The sequence below is a fragment of the Podarcis pityusensis genome, assembly GCF_964106645.2.
Source record: "Podarcis pityusensis genome assembly, chromosome: 4".
NCBI lineage: Eukaryota > Metazoa > Chordata > Lepidosauria > Squamata > Lacertidae > Podarcis > Podarcis pityusensis.
Window position 1 is genome coordinate 90,814,273 of NC_138027.1, and position 11,292 is coordinate 90,825,564.

General features: G+C 42.3%; 1 long non-coding RNA gene across 1 annotated transcript in view; it reads left to right on the forward strand.

The window, feature by feature from the left end:
• The window catches only part of LOC308475985, an 828,107-nt gene extending 818,520 nt beyond the window's left edge, over positions 1-9,587 (forward strand). The window contains exon 3 of the long non-coding RNA XR_013985612.1: positions 9,506-9,587. This is a non-coding gene — a long non-coding RNA (uncharacterized lncRNA). The remainder of the gene's footprint in view (positions 1-9,505) is intronic.
• The last annotated feature ends 1,705 nt before the right edge of the window (positions 9,588-11,292 follow it).

Sequence of the window (11,292 nt, forward strand, 5' to 3'; positions counted from 1 at the left end):
TAATGTTTTGTTATGTTTCAATATATGTTGGAAGTCACCTAGAGTGGCTGTGGCAACCCTGTCAGATGGGTGGGGTATTATTATTATTAAATGCCACATTCCTATTTTCATTGGAGAAATGTTGGCATGTATATGCATCTCTTTCGATTTTTGCTCATGTCTCTATGCCTCTTTGACTTCTAATGTCTTCCTACCTGAACTATAAACTCTTCAAGGCTGACACTTGATTTGTGAGAATTTTGCCTAGCTACAATAAAGTTTTGTACTTGCAGACCAGAAACCATTGCCTAGCAACAGCAGAATAAGCAAGTCTATTGCTTCATATTGTCCAGATGCAGATAAAATCTATCACTATTTTAATGCATGAGATGGGTATCTGGTTGAGGGAATATGGAATATGCTACTCCTGCAAACTCCTACCAACCTAGCAGTTTGAAAGCACAAAGTGCAAGTACATAAATAGGTACTGCTCTGGCAGGAAGGTAAACGGTGTTTCCGTGCGCTGCTCTGGTTCTCCAGAAGTGGCTTAGTCGTGCTGGCCACATGACCCAGAAGCTGTACACCGGCTCCCTCAGCCAGTAAAGCAAGATAAGTGTTGCAACCCCAGAGTCGTCCGCGACTGGACCTAATGGTCAGGGGTCCCTTTACCTTTACCTTACTCCTGCAAAGCAACCCAGTGTTGTTATACCTATTTTTTTTTGGGGGGGGGGAGATTTAGAATACTGTATGACAACCCTTTGTTGTTCTTATCTGCCATGTTGGCTGTTTCAGGAAATGCAGTGGAGAGGGAACTGTAAAATTGATTGTAGCTACAGCACAATTAAGGGTTGGAATGAGTGAAAGGATACAGGGAAAGAAGTGAAGATTTGAGCAATGCATGGAAAAACATTGTTTGGATGCCAGGTCTACCTGCATATAGACAACAGGTCTACCCACTGAGAAACAATGGCAGTTTCTTAGAGGTAAGGTCCACCCTGGTCAGTGCTCAGTCATGAGATCTACCATAATTCTTTATGTGCTTAGAGTATGTCGGTTACTCCTCTCCCCCCCCCCAAAAAAAACCAACCCATATTCCTGTGTTAGGGCTGCCATACACCCAGAATTTCCTGGACGTAACCAGGATTTGTGCGTCCAAAATGGTGTCCGGGTTGAATTTCCGTAAAGCATCTTAAAAAGTCTGGGGAAACCCAGGCGTATGGCAGCCCATATCAGAAGTGTTGATTTTTTGACGGTTTTCCTAAAAAAATATATAGGCAAAAACTTCTAGGTAAAAAGCTCAATATCTTTTGTGTCCGGATTTTTACTTTTTGAAATATGGCAAACCTACCTGTGTAAATGTGACTAATGATTACAATTCCCACCATCTTCTAATAAAGTACAACATTGTCATGGTAGGTTGGTAAATATCCAAATGTAAATATCCAAAACCGCACTGAATTCAATGAGACTTACTTCAAGGTAAAGACTCTCCTCCCTGGAAGAGAGGGGAGTGGTTGTGGGCGGGAGCCCGAGCTCCGCCCCTAGCAGGGGGCGTTAGCCCCCTGCCTCCTCCTCTCACCTGGCTGATGCCCACGCCCCTCAGCAGGCACCCAACCAGGTGCCTCCGAGGGGGCGTTTACAGCAGCCTTTTGCTGCGGCGCCAGCTCCTCCTCAGCCTCATTCTTCTCTCCTTCGTCTCGCCGCGAGTCACCCACCCTCCACTCCCTTTGAGCTCAGGGTCTTAGTTCATTGGCCTTGCTATGGACCTTAGGTTGGTCGCCCTGGTTGTCCAGGGGGCCTGGTAGGAATTTTTCCATTTGGCATTAGGCTTTTTGGTTTTTTCGCCTACCTCGTAGCAATCGTCACAACTTTTGTGGTATTGGTGGGTAGGTTAGGCATTGGAATAATGTGTTGTGGTGTGTCAAAGGGCTAGGTGTGGCCATCGCCTATGCCTTCAATTTTTGGGTATTCCGTTAAAGGAATCTGGCGGTCATGTACTCTGTCCGATGCCTGCTTGGCGGGAGGCCATGGCACGACCCTCGGTGACATCAGGGGAGAGCCTATAGTTGGATTAGCATCAACAGGCTCCACCTACTGCTGAATAAACCCCCCTTGTTTTAGACATCCAATGCCTAAGCCAATACCTTTTCACTGCTGTAATCAATAAAGTTGTGGCCTTTTCTTGCCCATTAACCTTATATCACGTGTCCTTGCGTATTCATTCCACATTGCGGGGGTCGGGTCCTCGAACCACAACCAGGTGTAAGATTACAGGTGCACAAGTAGATTATAAATAAAATGCATTACTAATGCATTTAATATCCCAATGCATTTTATTCATAAAACTCCTTGTGCATCTGTAATCTTACATCTGGTTAACTTGAATTCAGTGGGGTTTATTTTTTAGGAGGATTGTGAAGTGCCGTAGAGAAGGTAACGGGGGAATATGGGTGATGACGGAAAGATCATCTGAAGGCTTACACATGCCCAGCAGAATTGAATTGTTGACCTTCCTTCCCTTTAATCCACTGACTCAACCTCCCTCCAGCCACCATGACTTGTCACAAACTGTTTTTGAAACTACCCTCAATTTCAAAAGCACTTTGCCATGCATCTTGAGCTGTTGTGGCTTCAGAAAATGAGTATGAAAGGTCTCTCAGACTCATGGGACTAGCTGTACAGAGCTTTGAATCCAGGCCACACTTTCTGTGTCATGTACTCACATCTGTCATTTACTGCCAAACATCAGGAACCACCCATTTCAGTGTGGAACTAGCAAAGCATTAATGCAATATTTGCTAATGGTTTTTTTTTTTTATTATTATCGTGGCACATTCCAAGGACTTAATCTGAACCTTGTTTCAGCTCCTGTACCCACTGACAAAGTGAAGACCTAGCACTGAAACCTGTGAAGGGATGGGAAAGTGTTACAGTAACTTCTGAGCATGTGCAGAGTATATATTACTTGTCAGCGAGTATTCACAATCAGTTCCTACACATCTGATATCAAGTGGTGGGCAGAACTACATACCAGTGAACAAAGGAAACTTCGAGACCTCCAGCTTTTTCTCTTGGAAAATAAAACACTGGCTTTTGAAGGTTTATTCATTGCTCTTGTACTGAAATTGTAATTTGTTAGAACTGGCGAAAATATTCCTCCTCTGTTCTGTTTTTAATCAGTGCCATATGGTTAAAAAGAAGAAACTGAAACCATTGATATATTTTTCTCTGTCCAGTATTGTAGCCCCGCAGATGTCAGTTTTCTTGAAAACTAATTGGAATGTGTGTGTGCCTCTTTCCATTGACTCAAGACAGTATATTCTTTAAAAAATATATATAGCAAGAACATCCTCCCCATTTTCCTGCTCAGTGCACTGCCTCTTTCAGTCTGAAAGGTCTTTATATTTCAAGGGTCAGTGAAGTGAAGTGATCTTTTGCACATGCCTAGTTTGCAATCCATGTAAAATGTCAAAGACTCGAGAAAGAAGATCATTAAATAATAATTTGTCGCAATCAAAAGGTATAGCTCAGCCAAAAAAATGAAGCAGCCAGAATGATTTAGAGCTGCAAAGTTAAAAATTATGAAAGACTATGGAGGTAGATTGTTCACAGCATAGTGACAGCATAGGGAGAAAATTGCCTGCCAGAATCCTACAGTTAACCAAGCAAAGAAACCTGTTATATTTGCTTACTTTGTAGTCCTACTTTTGAGTTCAGTTCAGAAGAGAGAGGGGAAACCATTGAGCTTTCAGACATTGCTGGACTGCAGTTCTTATAATCCAGGGCCACTGGCCTTGCTCTCTGAGGCTAAAGATTAAGCAGAAATTCAATTCTGTTTGTGTTCTAATGAGAAACTAACTAATGTGCACTTTTTGAACCAATGCTGCACCTATCATTCGGTTTCACACAGCTATCGTTCAAATTTCACACTTTTGCGAATGTTGTGATTCAATTTCCAACCAAAAGGGGGAAATTGTGCATTAAATGTGTGCGTTAAAACTGCATCTATCTGTGACAATAGCATAAAGACATGCATTTTGTAAGAGGAAAACTCTTGGAAAAATAGGTGCATTAGTTAAAATCACATAGAAAAGATTGTTTATCAGAAATGTGCACTAAAATGCTGAGATGTTATTTTTGTTTCAATAGCAAGTTACTGCAGAAATGTGGAGAACTGAATGTCGGACCAGATAAATTAGAAATGCAGAGAACCTAAATTGACAGATTCATTCATCCCTAGCTGGAGTTCAGAGGGTCCAACTTGCACAGATGATTGGGGGGGTGATGACACATGATGTTGTGCACATTACATCAGAATTTTGGGAGGAGCTAGAGGGCAGGGTCGAAGGTGAGAGCAGCACAGCTTCAATGGCTGATGGCTCCTCCTCTCTCGTAGCCAGCCTCTTTCTTCTCCTGCGACCACAACTGGCCAAGGGCTGCTTCTCCTGTGCTTCTTTTACACGGCAGGAAGAGGAGGAGCAGCAGCTGCCAGCCACTGAAACCACACAGTGTGCTATGATTGACTTCACAATTGGCCTTCTCTTCCTCCTCAAGCTGCCGCTACCGATGGGAGGGGGCTGCACTGCCATCTTTCCCTTATGAGGGACGAAGCCCCTGAAGCCATTCTGTGCTCAGCTCCATGCTTGGCCTCCTCACCCCCCTGCTTATGCTGAACATTGAGGGGGGGAATTAATGGGGGGGTCAAAAGAGCTGAGCCCCTAGGAGTTGGCGCCTATGCTGGGGTTCATGGTAGTTGGAGTCTAACAAAGTCTGAAGGCAGCAGACTCCCCATTCCTAGTGTCAATAGTTACTGAATACCTTAGACTGCTTTCCCCCTTCATTGGCTAAGTATTTAGGTGGTAAGGACCAATCTGATTGGCCCCAGCCATGTGGTTTAAACATTAAGTCACTACCTGGTTTGGTGTGCGATTTCACCATGGGGAAGTGGCTATAACTCTCTATACAGTGGACCCTCTAGTTATGTATCACTCCGGATGCGTAACTTTTGGGTTACAAACGCGGCAAACCCGGAGGTGTATACTTCTGGGTTTCACCGCACACCTGTGCAGAAGCACTCAATTGCGCCACGTGTGCAGAAGCGGCGCCTCTGCCTACTTTTCGGGTTGTGGACGGACCCCCGGAATGAATTTAATTCGTATCCGGAGGGTCCACTGCAGTCATTTGTCTATAACTTATTTGCAACGTGGAGGGTGTATGTGTTATTTTAATCACATGGCAATTGCAGCAAACACTTGATAATTAAGACATATGAAGCAATTATTCAGTTATCATAGATGATCTTCAAAAGATCACTGTTAATGCCTCAGACTACTGTCCTACAATGGAAGTCAAGTAGAGCGCTTATAAATCTATGGCTATTCTCTGCTGCCTAAATTACATTTCCTCAATCTGGAGATCTTTTGCAGAGGCTCTAATGCGCACCAGGAAAAAACCCTATCAGATTTCTCATTCATTGCAAGCAAAGTGGTATTTTCATGTGCATGGAGAAAGGAATTTGGCTCCACTTTCCTTTCGAGAAAATTAACTTTGAATTGAGATGATTACATGTAGCAAATATTACATCTTCCAAAACATTGGCAACAGATTATGATCCTCGATACACTTATATTCTGTAATCATATCATCTTTATTATCCAGACTCATATTAGTCTGTGGAGCTTGCTCATCACCCTTGCAGCCCCTTGCCAGAGAGGGAGGATTAATGAGGGTTATAACACCGTGTCCACCGAGGATTCACAATTGAAGTTGTGGATATTCAACTGAAATAGGGGAAATTTATCACAGTGAGGGCTGTGCAGGTTAGGTCCATTTCTGGTGCTCCAAGCAGCCAGGGTCTACTTGTTTTGAACATGCCGGAAGGAGCTGTCCATGCTTGCATTTGTACACAGACAATCTCTTCTGCTGTGCTTCAAATGCCGATCCTGGGTTCGTCCACCTGGCCTCACAGCCCTACTCATGCAACAACTCCCTCATGAATACGAAATGGTGATTTTTGACCACCACTTGTAGTGGTTACCCTGACTAAGTCTATAGAGTAGGGGCAATTGTGTGGTTCCAAGAGGCAAAAATACTTGCTCTGCCAGCTTTAATGGAAACTGTAGCATCTGCAAACAAGCACACCATAGCATTTACAAACAAGCAGTACAGTGTGTCTAACCCTCATATGATTTTTGCTACTGTTATTTAATCTATGGCAGATGTATCCAAAAATTCCTTCGATGTTTTGCCTGAGGAACTTTCAAATGCATTCCAGTTTTCAGTTCAGGATAAATTTAAGTGGCATATAAAGTATAGACTATTTAAACTAGATTTAAGATGGTTCTATGACATGCCACATATAGATTAGAGGACGTTCTTCTCAAACTCCAGATTCACCTGCAAGCTTCAATGGCTTCCTGCAACCTCATAAAATAGAATTAGCATTAAAGACTTCTGGAACTATTACTTTAAAACACTGAGGTAATTCACTTTGGGGGTCATGACTAGAGCTAAAATGCACAGCATTTCCCAGGCTTGGATTAATTTCCTTTAACAAATACTTATATTTGAATGTGAACCATGTGCATATTTATCTCTGTCCTGCCTATGTTCTATCTCTGACTGCCATTGTTTGCATAACATAATATTCTCGTCAGTGTTTGTTCCAGAGAATGAGATTCAGAAAGGTGATATATTTTATTACACCGGCGTCTTTAGCTATGGCATTCCAATTCTTAGCCTTCACACAAAACTTTTACCCAGACAGTACTTTGCAGTTTAAAAACTGTGCATTTGCCAACGTAAGTTATCCAATAAGAGGATTAATTTTAACCAACCCTGTTTGTCAAAGTCTTCATTCATTCTCCCTCCAAAATGGCCATTTTATATAAATGCCAGGTTATGCCCATTTGATAAATTGAATGGCTCATCCTTGTATTAAAAACAAATACTCAAGAAAATGCAGTCTCATTATCTTATGGAATGCCCATAATCTCTCTGTAGTTTAGGTCTGCAGCTGACAGCGTATGATCAGAATACAGCCCATGCCTCAAGAAGGTAACTTTTTTTACATTAAGGTGATACAGCCACATAAGTTTTGAGCCATGTTAACTTGATGTCTTTTCAGTTTCTCTTCCCCCTCTGTTAGGAAAGGAAGGGTGTTGTTGTTGTTTAGTCGTTTAGTCGTGTCTGACTCTTCGTGACCCCATGGACCAGAGCACGCCAGGCACTCCTGTCTTCCACTGCCTCTCGCAGTTTGGTCAGGCTCATGTTTGTAGCTTCGAGAACACTGTCCAACCATCTCGTCTTCTGTCGTCCCCTTCTCCTTGTGCCCTCCATCTTTCCCAACATCAGGGTCTTTTCCAGGGAGTCTTCTCTTCTCATGAGGTGGCCAAAGGAAGGGTACACCCCTGCTTATGCATAATGTTGCTGCCCAAGAATCGGGAAGAAATTAAATTCAGTTTTCATTTAAATGTGAATATACATAATTTGCAAACTGAAACAAAGACGTTCTTCGAAATCCACATGCAGTTTGAATTTTCCAGTGCAGTACTCCAACTTAATAATGTATTCAGCAATGCATAAATTAGTGTAAAGTTTGCATAGAAATTCTTGCCTTGGTGAAAGCAATGCCAGAATGCTTTCCATTGGCGAAAACTGCTTTGTAATATGTATGTTAGGCACAATTGCATACAAAAAAATGTATATAGTAAGAAAAATTCACAGTAAAATTCTGGCCATTTTTCATGAGGATTAGAAAATAGAAAAATCACAAACTGATGTGGAAAAGTGGAGAACAAACTTAAGATTGTAAAGATTAGAAACTGAGAGAAATTAAATGTGACATATTCACCCATTCCTACCATGTGGATTGATGTTTAGTAGTTGTGTATGGATGCTTTTTAAGTACTGGGGACATACACTGAACCCACTGAAACCAATTTTCCAAATATATATGCTTTCACCATATATATCCTTTCACCTTCCCCCAATCCGTGGTTCCCCAAAGGAATTTGTGAGGCTTTGCTATCTGTGGCATAGCTGTCAACTTTTCCCTTTTCTTGCGAGGAATCCTGTTCAGAATAAGGGAATTTCCCTTAAAAAAGGGAAACGTTGACAGCTATTATCTGTGGGAAAGAAAGAAAGAAAAACAGCCAGAGTTTCAATTGGCTCTTGCTTTCCCAGAGGCCGTGGATGAATGAGGAACAAATACCAAGGGGCATGGGGTTGGGGAAAGTATGGCATTTCCATCATAATTCCGTCACAATTTCATAGGATGTTTCTGTATGAGAAATGAAAGCCTGTTCTGTGGCTGCTGCTTTCTGTAGCTTCATTGTTAAATTGATATTGGCTGGAATGTGCAGTCACATTATTATGTTCCATGTTGAGTCCTGCTTTAACAACAATTACAGAAACAGTGTAAGAGAATCTTAGAATTGTATAGTTGGAAGGGACCAAGCCCAGGGCCAAACTAGATGATATATCACCTCTGTATTCGTGCCTTTTATAAAGGGCTATTCTTTCGCAAATTGCCTGCAGGAACCATGAATCTACTGTATGGAGCATCAGGGAACTTTAACTAAGGTTACTGGATTTTTTTCAGTGAATCTGGGGACACTTTTCAACTTCAGTAGGAATGATAGGATTTTGTCAGGGGACTGATTTGTAAATCCGGGGACTGTCCCCGGGAAACGGGGACGTCTGGTAACCTTAACTTTAACCCTCAGTCCCCTGCTATAGTCCCATTCAGAATGGACCTCATCATGAGCTATTTTTCCTTCTAGGCAAATTGCTTCGTTTTTTGTTTTTGTAAGGTGAACCCTATGATCGTGTTTTTGGTAGCTACCTTTAAAACGCAAATGAAAGCAATATTGAAAACAGCAAGCACCATTTACTAACAGTGATGGCTTCTATGCTTCCTGTGGCTCTCAACTACTGTTTTACAAGATGAAGTCCATCGATGCCCATACCAAGGACTTCACAGTGAAATCCAGCAGCAAAAGTTCTAGTGATTTAATTGCCACATCACTGCTTGCTTTCAAGCTCAGATATAGCAGCTTCACTAATGAACTTCACATTATGCTTCTCTTAATGTGTTATGATGTTAAAAGACTAAGTGAGATTCTGGTGAAAGTCTCCAGCAGCACCTTGTCATCGCCAGAAAGGTAGAGCTAGGCAGTGTTATCTTGATTATGCGTCATTTAGGGGAATGATCCAGTTAAACTGAAACTTTTTGACACATGTCTGATTTCAGAGGGAGAGTGTTAAGCATGTGTTTCACTCTGCAAGAATGCTTTCCCTCCCCTCATGGTACTCAGCAGTGTAGGAGCACTGGCATATAGAGAGAGAAATAGAGATAGGGATACAGTGGTATCTCGGGTTACATACTCTTCCGGTTACATACGCTTCAGGTTACATACTCCGCTAACCCAGAAATATTACCTCAGCTTAAGAACTTTGCTTCAGGATGAGAACAGAAATCGTGCAGTGGCGGTGTAGCGGCAGCAGGAGGTCCCATTAGATAAAGTGGTGCTTCAGGTTAAGAACAGTTTCAGGTTAAGTACGGACCTCCAGAACGAATCAAGTACTTAACCCGAGGTACCACTGTATATAGATGAGAAATGCTATGTGTCTTCAAAGGCCTGAGAAAAGAAAGTCCTTTATGAAAACTCAATCAGGTGAGTTCATCAAAGTTTTGAAAGTTTGGTGGAGAAAGGAGCAAAGCAGGGAAGGAAAGAAGAAATGGCAACTGGTAAGGACCCAAGGAAGTTTACAGCTAGTGGTGGTGATCATCATCATCATCATTTTACAGTGGTGCCTCGCAAGACGAAATTAATCCGTTCCGCGAGTCTCTTCGTCTTGCGGTTTTTTCGTCTTGAAAAGCACGGCTATTAGCGGCTTAGCGGCTATTAGCGGCTTAGCGGCTTTAAGAAAAAGGAAACAAACTCGCACGAACTCGCAAGACGTTTTGTCTTGCGAAGCAAGCCCATAGTGAAATTCGTCTTGCGGAACGACTCAAAAAACGGAAAACTCTTTCGTCTAGCGAGTTTTTCATCTTGCGAGGCATTCGTCTTGCGGGGCATCACTGTACTTGTACAGTGGTACCTCGGGTTACAGACGCTTCAGGTTACATTCACTTCAGGTTACAGACTCCACTAACCCAGAAATAGTACCTCGGGTTAAGAACTTTGCTTCAGGATGAGAACAGAAATCGTGCACTGGCAGTGCAGTGGCAACAGGAGGCCCCATTAGCTAAAGTGGTACCTCAGGTTAAGAACAGTTTCAGGTTAAGAACGGACCTCCAGAAAGAATTAAGTTCTTAACCCGAGGTACCACTGTATGCCACATTTCCACAGTTAAAACAATGCTCAAGGTGGCTTACAATATGAAAAGATTTACATTGTTACAAACATAGCAAAGTAGTCATAAAAATAAATAAGACACATCAAAAACTACATAACCAAACTGAACAATTTCCACATAAAAATAAACATACAAAAAATTAATATCAGCAACAGCAAAAACTCCCGACAAAACTCTCTCTCCCCACCCCTCCTCCAAATACCGCAGTCCTTGCTGGGCAGCAGAAGCAGCAGTTCTTATGAAGCCTGCCAGGCCCTACCCTAGGCCAGATGGGGAGAAGCAGATCAGAATGGTGAGTTCCCTGTTGAAGGTAATTCTGGGATGAGTGACTGGGTAGCCAGCCATCACCAGGCAGGGTGCATGCAATTGAGGAGCAAGGATGAGAAGTGTGGGGTGTCAGGGCCTGGCAGCAGCTGAAGCTTGTTACTCCCTACTTTGCTTCTCATTGCACAGCAGCACTAGCCAGTTGGATGTGATCCCGGGGCACAATAATAGAAGCTCAGGTCTAACGCATAAGCTGATCAAGAAAGGTAACACTATGACCAAGATGATTTCAGTGTGGTTAATGTGCACAAGCAAGGAAACTCTTATGGGCAAGAAGCCTTCTTTAGAGAATGGAAATCTTGTTCAAATGAGGAGAACAAAAAAGAACATAAACTGCAGCAAAAGAAATGTGAGTAGGCACAATAAGTGATGTCAGAAAAAGAATTGAAGGACAAGATCACAAAAATTATTAAGGCCTATGGTTTGTTGGTTTGCTTCTTTGTTTTAATTAAATACATAAGAAACAGGAAAACCTTTAGAAAATAATTGAGCTGTGGGTGACAAAGGAGTCAGAGGTGTGCCAAAAGAAGAAAAAGAAACAGCAGAGAAAAGGATGATTTGCAGCGATTTTCACTGAGCTAGGCTAGATCCCTGTTTTTAAACTAACATTCTCAGGACTCAAGTCTG